The sequence below is a fragment of the Rattus rattus genome, chromosome 3, assembly GCF_011064425.1.
Source record: "Rattus rattus isolate New Zealand chromosome 3, Rrattus_CSIRO_v1, whole genome shotgun sequence".
Taxonomy (NCBI): Eukaryota; Metazoa; Chordata; class Mammalia; order Rodentia; family Muridae; genus Rattus; species Rattus rattus.
The window spans coordinates 118,234,842-118,248,718 of record NC_046156.1 but is presented as its reverse complement, the minus strand read 5'-3'; positions in this window follow the sequence as shown (position 1 = coordinate 118,248,718).

Sequence of the window (13,877 nt, the reverse complement as noted above, 5' to 3'; positions counted from 1 at the left end):
TAACATTGAGCAAGAAATGAAAGAAATTAGAGAATGGTTACAAAAGTTTCCATATTATTCTGAGGGGCCATAAACATAGAGTTTAAACTTTATTAAAATAAAGGTAAATCTTGAATGCATATCTGGTGCCCACAAGTCTGGCAGTATAACTGCAGTTTTTTAAACTATTGTTTGAGGCTGAGAACGGTTTCCTAGACTGTACGCTCAGCTTTCCTCCTTGCAAGGGACATTGGTGGGGTAATGATAAGAGCTGGATGACTGCCAGTTATGATGGACCTGTTCTAACTGCTTAAGTCTATGCCAAGAAGTAAAGCTTTCCGCAGCAGCGCACACCTGGAGTTTGTGTCTGTCTGTCGCGCCGAATCCGTTCTCTACCTGAAATCCAAGCCTTGGTCCCTCTGCTGACACACTCCCCTGGGTGGTCTGCGGCATTTCATAATTTCTTTCTGTTAATGTGGTGAATGAGATAGTCTTTGTAGACAAATTATTTGATAAATGAGGCAGTGTTCGTGCTATGCTGTGGCCACTGCCTGAGATGCACAGCCAACCTTGCAAATCAGTCCGTATTCATGCCCACGGGCCCTTCGGCAGCAATAAAGGAAATAGGCTCATCTCTTAGGAGTCACAAAGACATTGTTTTTGTGACAGAGCTCACTGTGTAGCCCTGGCTGATCTGGAATCTATTGTAAAGACCTGGCTGATCTTTAACTCAGAGATCTGCTTGCCTCTGCCTCTTGAGCTCTGGCACTAAGAGATGTGTTCCACCAGGCCTGGCCACAACCAACTAAAAAGAAACCTAATATAGTATTTGATATACAGAAACTATTGTTTCTCTTTGGAGAGCCCACTTTGAACTCACTTTGCCTCCTGGGCTTCTGTCTTTGGTTTTACAAGACGTTGATTATAAAGAGAGTACCCAAATCCGATGTGCCCAAATCATGTCCGCCTCCCTGTCCGCCTCTCATGTTCATAAGGAGTCATAGTGAGGCAGAAGGACTACTGAAGGCTCTGAGGACTCCGCAGAGCCAAGTAACTCTCAAACAGAATAAACCAGAGTAAATTCATGTCAAAGACAAACAAAAACAATGAAAGGGCTCATGACACATTAGCTGTAGGAGGGAAATAATTTAAATGTGTTCTGTGCACAAAAACACAGAAGGGCACATTGAGACTCTCGACGATGTCAGAATTTATTCAGTGACGATTCATTCACAAGCTGCGTTGGTTTTGCTGGCTGCAGTTTACCCAGGTGTCCTAATTTCCCTGACAGCATGCTGTCGGCAAACACATTGCTTTATGCTGATCTCAATCACTGACATTAACTCTCAGATCTCACACGTCAGACTCACAAGCGTGCACGCATGTGTGCGTCTGTCTGCGTGTAGATTACAGGATGGCTACTGAAGGGTTAATGTGGTGCTATGGTTCAAAGAGGGCTTTACAAAGAACTGATAGAGATGTGGGTGGTGCAGAGTTTTAAAATCCAGTTGGAGAGGCACTGGTGGAGCAGAGCTGAGCCATGGGACCGCAAGGTAAAGCAGAAATACAGGACTACCATGGTGAAGACCTAGTCCATAGGTATAGACAGACAGACCAACAGATGACAACTCATAAGGGAGCGAGGACCCTCCTGAGCTGAAGCCCTGGGGACACTCAAGATCTCTCTGCCTGCATACCAGATAAATGGATGCCAGTTGCCCGGACTGTCATCATCATGGTATTAAGTGTCTTTTAATGGGGTCTAGGTAAGGAGACCCTTCCTTGGCCTTTGTATTTGAGAGGTTCTTGGGTCTGGATTTTCTGGAATGGTTTTGAAGAGCCATTGGTTTTTCTGGTGTGGTTTTGATGAACCCATGTATTCATGTGTTTCTAATCTACTTTGATGAGTTTATAATCGGTACCTTTTTGGATTTAAGACTAAGTTTCCTAGCAGCCTGTGCTTTGCGTGGTGATGGTCAGTTGGTGGTGTCCACGGGTACAAACAAAATTCAGAGTCATACTGCCTCTGAATTTGTGCCCAGAATGGAGTCACTTGCTCCTTTGTAAAATGGAGTCAGACACAAAGGGCACAGCTTTTACACAACCGAGGAGAGCACAGCCCGATCCTCAAAGGACAGCAAGGGATTTGAAGGAATCCACGTGAGTACAGTGCCATCAGAGGCCAGAAGAGGGAGTCATAGTCCCAGGAGCTGGGTAGAATTACAGGTATCAGACATGAATGCTAGAAACTGAACTCGAGTTTTCTGGAAGAACAGGAAGGTTCTCGTAACTCCTGAGCCATCTCTGCAGCCCTTGCTTTCCCGCTTTCATTGATGGACTTAAGTTAGGCAAGACTTTGTTCACTATGTGTGTCTTTCCCTGTGATGCATCTGCTGTTAATCGTGTGCATGCCCCATCATGTATAGGCATATGATGGTAAGAAGTAGTTCTTCCTACAAGTGCACTCACAGGGCACATTGCCTCACTGTGAATCATCTGAGACCAGCAGGTTCAATCCCCTGTTCCCGGATGTGCCTACTGTCTTTTGAGCCCTTGCCTTTCTCTCTACCCTTATGCTTACATTTATACTGAGATACACTCGATCACCAACTCTACTTCATAAATTGGCAAATCTTAAAGTTCTTCAGAGACTGAGTTAAGGTCCACAAAAGTCCCGAGGTTGCTAAGGGTGACAGTGTGGCCTGTGTCTTTGCTGTCTCACCGGTGATGTCATCGCTAGGACTCCTGTGAATAGCCTACACCTGTACTTCCAGCTGTGTCTTACTTTCATCAGAGCAACGCTTTCTTTCAGGCCTCTGTCTGCGTAAACCTGTATCAAAATGGTTAACGAAATCTCCATTCTGATAGTCCTGAAACTCTTGCCATTAAAACAGCAAGTCCCATTTCAGCCTTAACTGAGGTCCTTAAACATCTGGGGTAGCTGTTCAGGCTAGGACGGTAGTGCAGAGCTTTGTCTCTGACCCCTCACTGCTGGCGCCTTGGTAGGAAGAGACACAAAGAGTTTTTTTTTTTTTTTATTAACTTGAATATTTCTTATATACATTTCAGTGTTATTCCTTTTCCCGGTTTCCGGGCAAACATCCCTTCCCCCTCCCTTCCTTATGGGTGTTCCTCCCCACCCTCCCCCATTGCCGCCCTCCCCGACAGTCTAGTTCACTGGGGGTTCAGTCTTAGCAGGACCCAGGGCTTCCCTTCCACTGGTGCTCTTACTAGGATATTCATTGCTACCTATGAGGTCAGGGTCCAGGGTCAGTCCATGTATAGTCTTTAGGTAGTGGCTTAGTCCCTGGAGACACAAAGAGATTTGCTGATACCCTCCAGCCTGTCTTTGAGATGTGCTACCATGAGCTAACTGTTAGTAAAAGACCTGGGAAATGCGTTAATGGCCCTGGTCAAGGTAGGGTCCTGCAAATCACTGACCCATCGCTGTCTCCTGCAAGGTGGTCTGACAAGGTGCAAGGTGGTTTATGGAGACAAGGACCCCTCTGGTTAGCTACAGGTTTGGGCCCTTTTTTTCTGGTAGTATGAGGGGGTTCTCTGTCAGTAGTTTGATAGCCAAAGTAAGAAAAACAAGAATCTTTTAGATTTGCATTTGTCAGTCCACTTACAAGATTCCCAAAATTTGTCACTTTGGCATAAGTGTAATTTTGAGTGAAAGGTGTTTGAAAGGGAAGGAATCTTCTCCCCCTTCTCCTTGGAAACAGGCAAATTTAAAAAACCCCATACTGAAAACTAGGGGGAAAAAAGAACACTCCTCAACGGGGAGGCATCACATACGAAATCTGTACAAATGAACCCTGTTAAAATAGTCCCTATTTCCCTTTAGCCTCCTACAGAATTTATTTTTCTGTTGTTGTGTCTCTTTGTTCAATTTAATATAAAAACATTCAAATGCTACCCCTTCTCTGAATTTTCAGTTCTTAATCGAAGCTCCCAAGATTGAATACTTATGTTCTTCTGTTATTTTTATCATGTGACAAATTAGATCTTGGGCCCAGCGGGCAAGCATGATAAGATAGTAATAAAATTCTGCTTTTCCTACTCAAAAAGTTATTTTAATTAATTCCATTATGTGTTGCCTCGAAGACATACAATAAAAAACCAAATTGAAACACTGAGATTAAAGGCTGATCTATTTCATTTTAAGATTTATTTTTAATAATGCATATGTGGGTACGCCAGTGCTAGCATCAGACCTTCCTGGGGCTAGACTTACAGACGGTGTGGGTCCTGGGAACCGAATCCATACCCTCTACAACAACAGTATACGGTAGCTGAGCCCTCGATCCGGTGGCATATAGGCTGGTTTCTGATTAAGCAACTAAATGAACCACATACTTCTCTTTCCTTCTTATTTAGATCCTGCTAATACCACAAAATGAAGAAAAATGAATACCTATAAGAATGAAAAATGAGTATTTCCATCCCCCCGTGGTGAGATTCACCCAGTTTTTTGTTGCTATAACAGGAGCACTGGATCCAAACTCAGGTCCTCATATTTGTGGAGAAAGCACTGTATCCCAGGCCATCTCCCTATTATTTCTTGCATTTCCTGATTGTAATATATTTATATTTTCACTATGACTGCTTATTTATCTGCAGTATAAAAGGGGGTGGGGCGGGGGAGGTGGTCAGCCTGGATAAAAAATACAGACTTCTGATGTAAGAATGTAGGCTGATCAAGGATTGTTTCTGTGATCTGAGGAAGCAGGTGTCTGTGGAGCTGTGAGTTGTGACATTGTGACACGAATAAAAACAACTTCTTGATTTTTCTTTCCTGCTGGGAAAGATGATAGAGAATCTCATGAAAAGGAAATGGAGACCTTGATTATTTACATCTGTTTGATTAAATCTCTGTGATTGATGAACTGGAGCGTAGAGCTAGGAGCTTTCCAGTAAACAGAAGGGCCCTTGCCATTTCTCAACATTACCTAATATATTTGTATCCTTGATATGTGCTCTTGACATATGTCGCTACATGAAATTCTCCACGTTGGATTCGTAACATGCAGTTGTCTGTGAAGACATTTACTGAAGTGATCCACACAGCTATTGCATAATGGCTCCATAGATGGCGTCTCTCTGTCAGCAAGGATGACCAGAAGGCCTGAATGGCTCTCCTTCCACTGTATCGCTCCATTGTCTGGCTTCAGCAGCACCATAGGCTGGAATTATTTTTAAAAAATCCCACATTCTAGATGCTTACAATAAGTTTTTAAACAAAAATCATTTTTTCCTCCTTGACATTTGACCGTCAGAGTTAACACTTGATTAGTATACTCATGCTAATTTGTAGAAAGAGTAAAAACATCTAAGGGCAAAAAAAAATGTATGCAGGTCATTGAGATTAAAAGTTATGTTGGAATATCATTCATTGAACTTAATGTGGATTTGAAGGAATATTTTTTAAAAAAACATTTAAATTGGAAAAGCCAAAATAGAAAAGTTTAAAAAAAAAAAAATTTCGAGTTTCCAAAAAAAAAAAAAAAAAAAAAAGAATGAAAAATGAGCTGAGAAGGTGGCTTTAGATGGTAAAGTACTGGGAAAGAGAATCTAAGTCCAAGCTCCCAGAAGCCACTTGAAAAAGTCCCAGAAGGCAGCGCGCACTGTAACCCAGTTGGGGATGTAGTGACAGAAGGAATCCTGGCTTGCAGGCCAGCTAGTCTATACAAATCAAAAGGCGTCAGGTCAGTGAGGAACCCTATGTCAAAAATAAGACGGTACTGGGCATGGTCATACATACCTTGGATTAAAGGTATGTATTAAAGAATTTCATTAAAGATTTTGATTAAAGATTAAAGAATTTGAGAATTTGAGAAACTGAGGCAGGAGAATCTCTGAAGTTCAGGCCATCGTGGTCTATATAGAAAGACCCTGTCTTAAATAATAAGTTAGGTGGAAAAAAAAAAAACTGAGAAAGACAGTGAAAAGAAGGAAAAAGAAGGGGAGGAAGAGAAAGAAAAGGAAGGGGAAAAAGAATAACAGACTAGAAAGTATCAGTAGCTGCAACAAGCGGACTATCTTGTCCAAGGGAAAGGAGCTGAGGAAGGTCTCCCTGACAGAAGGAACCTAACTTGACCCGGTGAACCGATGAGAAAGTTAGAACTTGTAAGCACCGAGAGCCACGGAGGGCGGAGATGCTATCTATGAATATATTAAGGCAGTGAACTAATTGAAAAACCTGCATGGGGCGTGGACCGCTACCCAGATGTGGCTGCTCGGAACAGAAGCTCCTGTTCTGAGTTTTGTTTTCATATATGTTCATTAAAAACACCGAGCAGGTAGAGCCCGGCGGGGCATGTAGCCTCTGTAAAGTTTTGGTTCAGTCTCTAGCAGGAAACAAAGTAAACCAAACCCCAGAGGGGCTCCCTGAGGAAACTGACTCAGTATCGTCTCTCAACACTGCCAACCACATCTGCCCCAAGGAGATGAGAAAGGGGAACACGCCTCCACTCTGAAACAGCATCTTGGCTGGGGAAATACATGACCCAGTAAATTATTTCAAACATTGTGAGACTTTTTTTTTTTGTCACACAGTTGTGCAACGCTTGAGCATGGACTTTGCAGGTGACAAGGTGGTTTTGCAGAGCCAAAAGGGTGGATATGCCTGTGAATGGCACCTGTTCCTTTGCTCTTGCAGCCTCCAGAACATTCCTTACACTATCTTTCTTGGTCCCTCCTTGAAATCAGGATCGCCCTTGGCCTATGTGAGCTCTTGCCCTCCTCTGTATCGTATCTCTTTCTCTCTTCCTTTAGGAAGATGTGGATTGCATTTGGGGCTTATGGGGTTCTCCAAGATAATATTCCCATCTCACAAATTTTTTTTAACACAGTAATGTCTATGGAAACAGTTTTGAACTATGGAAGATAATATTCCCAGGTTCCAGAAATTGAATCCAAATCCTCTTGGGGCCATATGCAGCTTATTACAAATTTCACCTGCCGATTATGTGGGGTAGAAAGGGACAATGCAGGGCTTTTTTGTAACGGGACACTCTGGTCCTTGTCCTATTTCACAATACTTATTACCTACCACTGGGGACAGATCTCAATCTTGATTGTGATAAGCCGGGAGGAAGTTTGCAGATCATCCAATCCCTGTGAAGCAGGCTCTTCAGCTTTTCAAAGCTGCTCTGCCAAAAGCATCGCCTCAATTGACCCTCTTTTGGCTCTCAGAAAATCACCATTTTATGCTTATGAAGTCAGCTGTTTTAGCAGGACTCAGGACTTGGGAGCTTGAGGCTGACATCTGAAGAGCAGATACAAAAAGCTTGCATTCTCCACCTCTCAGATGAATAGAGTCATGAAAAAGAAAACTCTCCCAGGCCCAGATTAAGGGAGAACTGTATGACTCACAAACCTGATTGTTTATTTTCTCTATTAAAACAAGATATCTTTGAGACTTCATTTTCCTCTACCTACATTTAATTTTTTTAAAGTGTCTTCAAAAACACCCAGCAACATCATGGGGCTCAGACCTTCTTTGCACCTTCTAAGGACTATTAGCCTGTCTCACAGTTAAATTTGCATATGTCCTTACTGTTTTCTATAAATTGTAAGGTATCTATAGGCGTGGAAGGCAGGGATTAGCCCAAATCCCCACACCTAGCTCCACCTTAACCAAACTGTAAATCAATTTATTTTCAACTTCTCTCCTACATACAACTTCTTTCTCTATACATATAAACCGTGTGACAGATTTAACAAATCTAAATGTCCAGTGACAATAACAATTGAGGCAGCCCTGTAGGCAAAGGAGAAAGAGGCAAACAGCATATGCTTGAGATTGCCCCTACGGGAGATAGTTAGACAAGACACCAGTGACTGACAAGATACCATGTGACTGCATAGAAATTCAAAATGAAACAGTGTTAGTCAACACTAGCCATGGTTAGTTTCCTTACAACAACATGACCAGCCTTCTTAAGCAGTAAGTTCCTGTCAGGGAGCTCTTGTCATAACACCCCAAACTCACGTAAGGGGGGAATAATCCCTATTGCTAGGGGGAAATTTCCATCCATTCTCAGGATTCCATCATTCCTTAACTCAGAATGAGTCACCCTTCCATTAAAGTTTGCAAACAAACAAACAAAAAAAAAACAAACCAAACAAACAAAAAAATTATTAAAAATCCTAAGAGTCTTGAGTATATATTAAGAAGCCAGCTCTCTTGAGTGATACTTTAAGTCTGCAATAAAATTCTTTCTGTTCCCTCTCTTTGTCTCATTTTGAAGTTCTTTCACTAAGGGTTACAAGGATTTGGAAATACTGGCTAGAGGTTTCAGTCAGCTCTATTTCTGAGAACTCAACTTTCCTGGGTGTTCTAGTTAAAAAAAAACAAAAAACCATCGGCAGATACATTTGTATTCATCTGCAACATCAGAATTCATTGAATAACAAAAACTTCACAAGCCACAGCTTTTGACCTGCAGTTTCCAAGTATCTCAATTCCCTCAAGAGTGTGGCCATTGGCAATCACAGGTTATGTTTTAATCTTGATTACATGTACTCACATGTGTGTGCAGGCTACAGAGTGACTGCAAAAGATTAGAGGGGTTCCGAAGTTCAAAGAAACAGAGAGCTGACATGAATGAAAGACCCACTGCAAGTGGCTAGGTTATATGTTAAGGAACCCAGCAGGAGAGTAGCTGGAAGCAACCAAAACTAAGGCAGCAATGGTTCAAGATAAGTGAAAGGGAGACCAAATTAAAGGTTTTGGATGCACTGAGAAACAGGTCATTTGAGCATGTGGGTCCATTCCAGTAGATGGTCCATGTTAAGTGTATAAAGTCTCTTATAACTGTTAGGCATTCTCAGACTAGATCTTGTCTTGTATACATTGTGTAGCAACTTCCTCTGAGAGAAAACATTTCATCTTTGAAGGGTGCCTATTATGAAACAGGATACTGAAAAGGGAGGTGAAATAGTAGGACATTCTAAGGAGAGGTGAAACACCACATCCTGCAGGGAAGCGCCTTAAGCTCAGTAAGAAAACAACTCAGTGGCTTCAGGAAGTTCCTGAAACTGAAAGGCTAGCTGGTAAGAAAGGCTCAGACCAACTGAGAAACCTGGAAAAGACACTCTCCAATATGCACCTTGTACAGTGTACTCCAGGTTTCCGGTATCCATGAGTTCACCCATACTGGGGTGATACAGCTGTATTTGAGTCATGTCTGCTCCCATAAATCACCTCTCACCTATATTCTTAAAAGAAATCCCAATAAAGCCCTTTGGTTTATGTCTTAATTAAAGTTTCCATTGCTTAGAAGAGACACCATGACCAAGTCAACTCATAATGGATAACATTTAATTGGGGCTGGCTTACAGGTTCAGAGGTTCAGTCCATCATCATCATGGCAGGAAGCATGGCAGCATCCAAGCAGACATAGTGCTGGAAGAGCCAAGATGTCTACATCTTGATCCAAAGGCAGATAGAGAAGACTGGCATCAGCTAGGAGAAAGTGAAGAAATAAAGTTGCACAGATGTGAAAAACGAAGCTGTAAAAACAAGGCTTTGAGAAACACATCTGGTGGACAGGATGCCTATGACAAACTTGTGACCTTTCTGAGAGATACATCTGATGTCAGGATGCCCAGTGATATGATAAAGTTTTGGTGATCAAGATTCTGACTAAGCTAATTAAGCAATAACAACTGTTCTCAGAAAGACCCCCTACCCCTCCCTGTGGTAAATTCCACAAGATGTCATCCTGTCCCTGCCCAACCACCCAATTCACACACACACACACCCCAAGGGACATGCTAACTTAGCCCTTTCCCGGTGATTCTCCAAGGCCAGGTGTAGGGCTGGATGAGGAAAGTGACTAATTGAGCCAAGAACAGCCCCTTGAGCAGGCCAGCCAATACCTGACCAGATCCTTTGTCCTGTGTACCATCAATGAGAATGGGCCAGCTAACCCTGTTGCTGAAGTCTGCCCTCTGTAAGGAATAAAAGTTGTGTGCTTTTTTGGGTTCGGGGTTGCCTCTCCCTGCGTGGATGAGCAACCCCACGTACGTGGATTAAAAACCTTATACCCTCATGCTATCACGGTCACTTTGCAGCGGTCACTTTGTCAATCTGTGCTCTGTGGGTGGCGCTCCTGAGGTAAGGTCACTATGGGGTCTTACAACAAAAACTCTCTTTGCCCATCCCCACAGTGACGCACTTCCTCCAACAAGGCCACATGTACTCTAACAGGCCATACCTCCTAATAGTGCCTCTTCCTGGGCCAAGCATATTCAAACCACCACAGTTTATCAAGCTGGACTTTGGTGATTTTCCAACTTTGGTCTGCCATCAGTTCCTTCTCTGTCACATCTCTCCAGGAATAATGTCACACAGCAATATAATATGTGACAGATTTGGTTAGATGACAAGTCATTGTGGGTCATCACTACCTCATTTCTAGGTGCCTCTCCTTTTATGTAATCCAAGGAAGAGGGCTGTGTCCTTCATCAGTCTGGAATAAGCTCACGTGGCTCTGGTTGTTCTTATATACCTCTCATACACCTACGTGCCCATGTGCTCCTAATTACTTCATTATATTCGTGGTGGTACTTCTGTATCTGTGTGAAAGGTTTGTCTGTGTTGGTAATGGTATGTGTGGGCACAAACGATAGGCAGTCATTCTGTCTCTGCACATTTACTACCTTGTTAAATGGAGTCACTTAGCACAGGGCACAGCCTAAAAGCTACTATCACATATACTGTAGAATAACTTAGAACAGTGACTTAAAACCGGGTACAGCCTGGTGTCCACACCAGCATTTATCATCAACAACACACTGGTCTTCATGGAACCTGGGAAAGAAGCCACTGTTGGCAAAATAGAGCCTCCATCACTGGTGCTCTCTTACCTGTTGCCTGACTGCCAGTGTGAGCAAGCTGGTGACAGAACTCTAACAGAAAGGAGCCATACAGGGTTTCTTCCCTTGAGAGAAATCCAGGGAAGACTAGCACCAGAGATGGGCCAACATATCCATGGCTAACGTGGAGCATTAAGCCCTGTGAGCAAGAGCGTCTTTGCAGCAGTACCATCTGGCATGGTTCCCTTTCATAATCGACTACACTTTTTGTTTTTAATTGAACAAGTATGAGGGCTTTAATGACAATGGCCCCTATAAGGAATACTTGGATCCCAGTTGGTGGAACTGTTTGGGAAGGATTAGGAGATGTAGCCATGTTGGAGAAGGTGTGCCAGTAGGTGAACTTTGACATTTTAAAAGCCCATGCATTCTAAGCCCTCTTTCTCCCTACTTGCCATACTCCCAGCTACTGCCCCAGACCAGTCTCGTTCTCTGTGCCTCCTGCCTGTGAATCAGTACATAAAGCTCTCAGCTACTGATCTAGTCCCTTGCCGCCTTCCCTGCTGACACTCTCCCTGCCATGGTCATGGACTAACTCTGAACTATAAGCAAGCCCCAATTAAATGCTTTCGTCAATAGGCTGCCTTGGTCATGGTGTCTCTTTATAGTAACAGAACAGTAGCTAAAACACTATGCAACTGTCATGTATTTTTCTTGGTCATATATTACAATCTGACTACATTCTGGATAGATAAAGGGAGGTCTACAAGCAAGAGAGAGCAGGGCAGCAAAGGAAGCATCACTTGGTCAGTGAAGGGCTGTTGTTATAGCCATGTTACTTCATGGGTGTTGCAACTTTGTTACTTCATTTTGTCTTAAAACAAAGATACCATAATCATACAAAGTGAGGCTTATCCAGGTTACTCTTATTAAATCACAAATTTAATAAGAGGCAGTTTGGAGTCCTAAGCCAACATGTTCCTGCTATTAACCTCTTTACTTCAGGGCAGGTTGGAAAGCAGGTGACTCTGATCACTTTGAGGTAGTTTACATTTGAATTTTTTTAACTGTCAGATGAAGATTATTTCTTCCTTAATGTCTCATACTTCTTTTTTAAAAGATTTATTTATTATATATAAGTACACTGTAGCATCTTCAGACACACCAGAAGAAGACATCAGATCTCATTACAGATGGTTGTGAGCCACAATGTGGTTGCTGGGATTTGAACTCAGGACCTCTGGAAGAGCAGTCAGTGCTCTTAACCGCTGAGCCATCTCTCCAGCCCTCTAACTACCAAATTAACGGTCTATCACAAGTAGACATACATTTGAGAGACTGCTAAGCGTTGTGTACCAAGGTTTATTCTGCTTTGCATGGCAGATTATCCTCCGGACCAGTGGCCCCAGCACACATCTGCAATAAACATGTGGGCCCTTTTTTTTTTTTTTTTTAATAAAGTGTACGCAGGCACTGGCAATAGAAAAAAATCAAAACAAATATTTATAACATGGTATTTGAATAGAAGCCCCAATGTCTGGGTCTGGAGAGATAGCTTAGATGCTACGAGAACTTGCTACTCAAGCTTGAGGATCAGAGGTCAGATCCCAATATCCATGTAAGAAGCTGGACGTGTGCCTGCATAGCCTGTAACTCCAACATTGAGATGGACAGAGACGGAAGAGTCACTGGGACTTGCTGTCTCCCAGCCCAGCCAGAGGGGAAAAGCAAAAGAAAAGAAACAGGAGCACTGTGTTCAATAAAAGACCCTGTCTCAAAAGGAATGTGGCAGGGAGTGAGAGAGTAGGACACCAAATGCCTTTCTCTGACCTCTGTTTGCACATTCATACAAATACATATGCACCCACATACACATGCATATATCACACAGACATACATACATGCACAAAACATATTCACAAATACATATACACTCACACACATATATACATATGTAAGCATGGATACACACAAATCACATACATGCACATATACATACATGTATATGCATGCACATGTATGTATTCACACACACAAATGAATGAGGGCAGTGTTTTCTTTCTACATTTGAATGGACCAAATCGACTGGCGCTCTGCCCTGAATGAAGAGACCCCCAGGAAGATCCTTATATGTAACCAAGACTCATTTGTCAGCATCTAAGAAACCTTGGCAATGGTTACCAATGTCTGTAATGATAAATGACTACTTCCTCCATTCAAGATATCCAGCAGCCCTAGGGCACACTCCACACACTGAGGATCAGAACCCTCCCAGGTCTTTTCATAGCCGGTGTGGCTCCAGAGTGTGGGGCACACTCTTACTCTCCCTTGTCTGACTCTCAGTAATGTATTCAAAAGTGCCTCTGAACTGAAGGGCATGTTACAGAAACCCAGGCTTCTGTTTATCCTGGCCATAAAGACCTTGTCCTAAATTAAGGGTGAAAAGAAGAATGAACGCTATTTAGCCACAAAAACACAAACAAAAACAAAAAAACCCCACCCTTTCTCCACCTCTTGACATCTTGTCTCTGTTTTTGGTCAGGACTTCACCCTCCTGTGTTTATCCTCAAAGTAAATAGCACGCTACTCAGTAAGCAGCCTCAGCGTCTTTCCAAGCTGTACTTTTCTCTGTGTCTTGTCTGAGCAGAGAGACAAGGCTGTTTAAACTGTGGGCCCATTGGTAGGGTTCTCTCTGGAACAGTGAGAAGTCAGCATTAGCGGGGAGAGTTGGACATGGTAGCCCATGGGTGTGTGTGTTTCAGGGGATGAAGGGATGGTGACTGAAGTTCAGGGAAGAAAGTCAGCACCACATACTACAAATCAAAGTTCAAAGCCAGACCTGGGAATTCCAGCAAAGCCCTGAACCAGGAGCGTCACCTGGGCACAGATAAGAGGTTGCTGTCTCCCCCACCCCCACCCCTGTGCTGACTTTTATATGCTCAAAATACAGGACAGAAAAGAGACTCCAAAGTTAGATGCCTTGGGGGTCAGCTTTGGAACCTTGTTAAAAATAAGGTTCTAATTAGTAGACTTCAGAGCAAAGCTGGGGACAAAAATTATGAAACTGGATT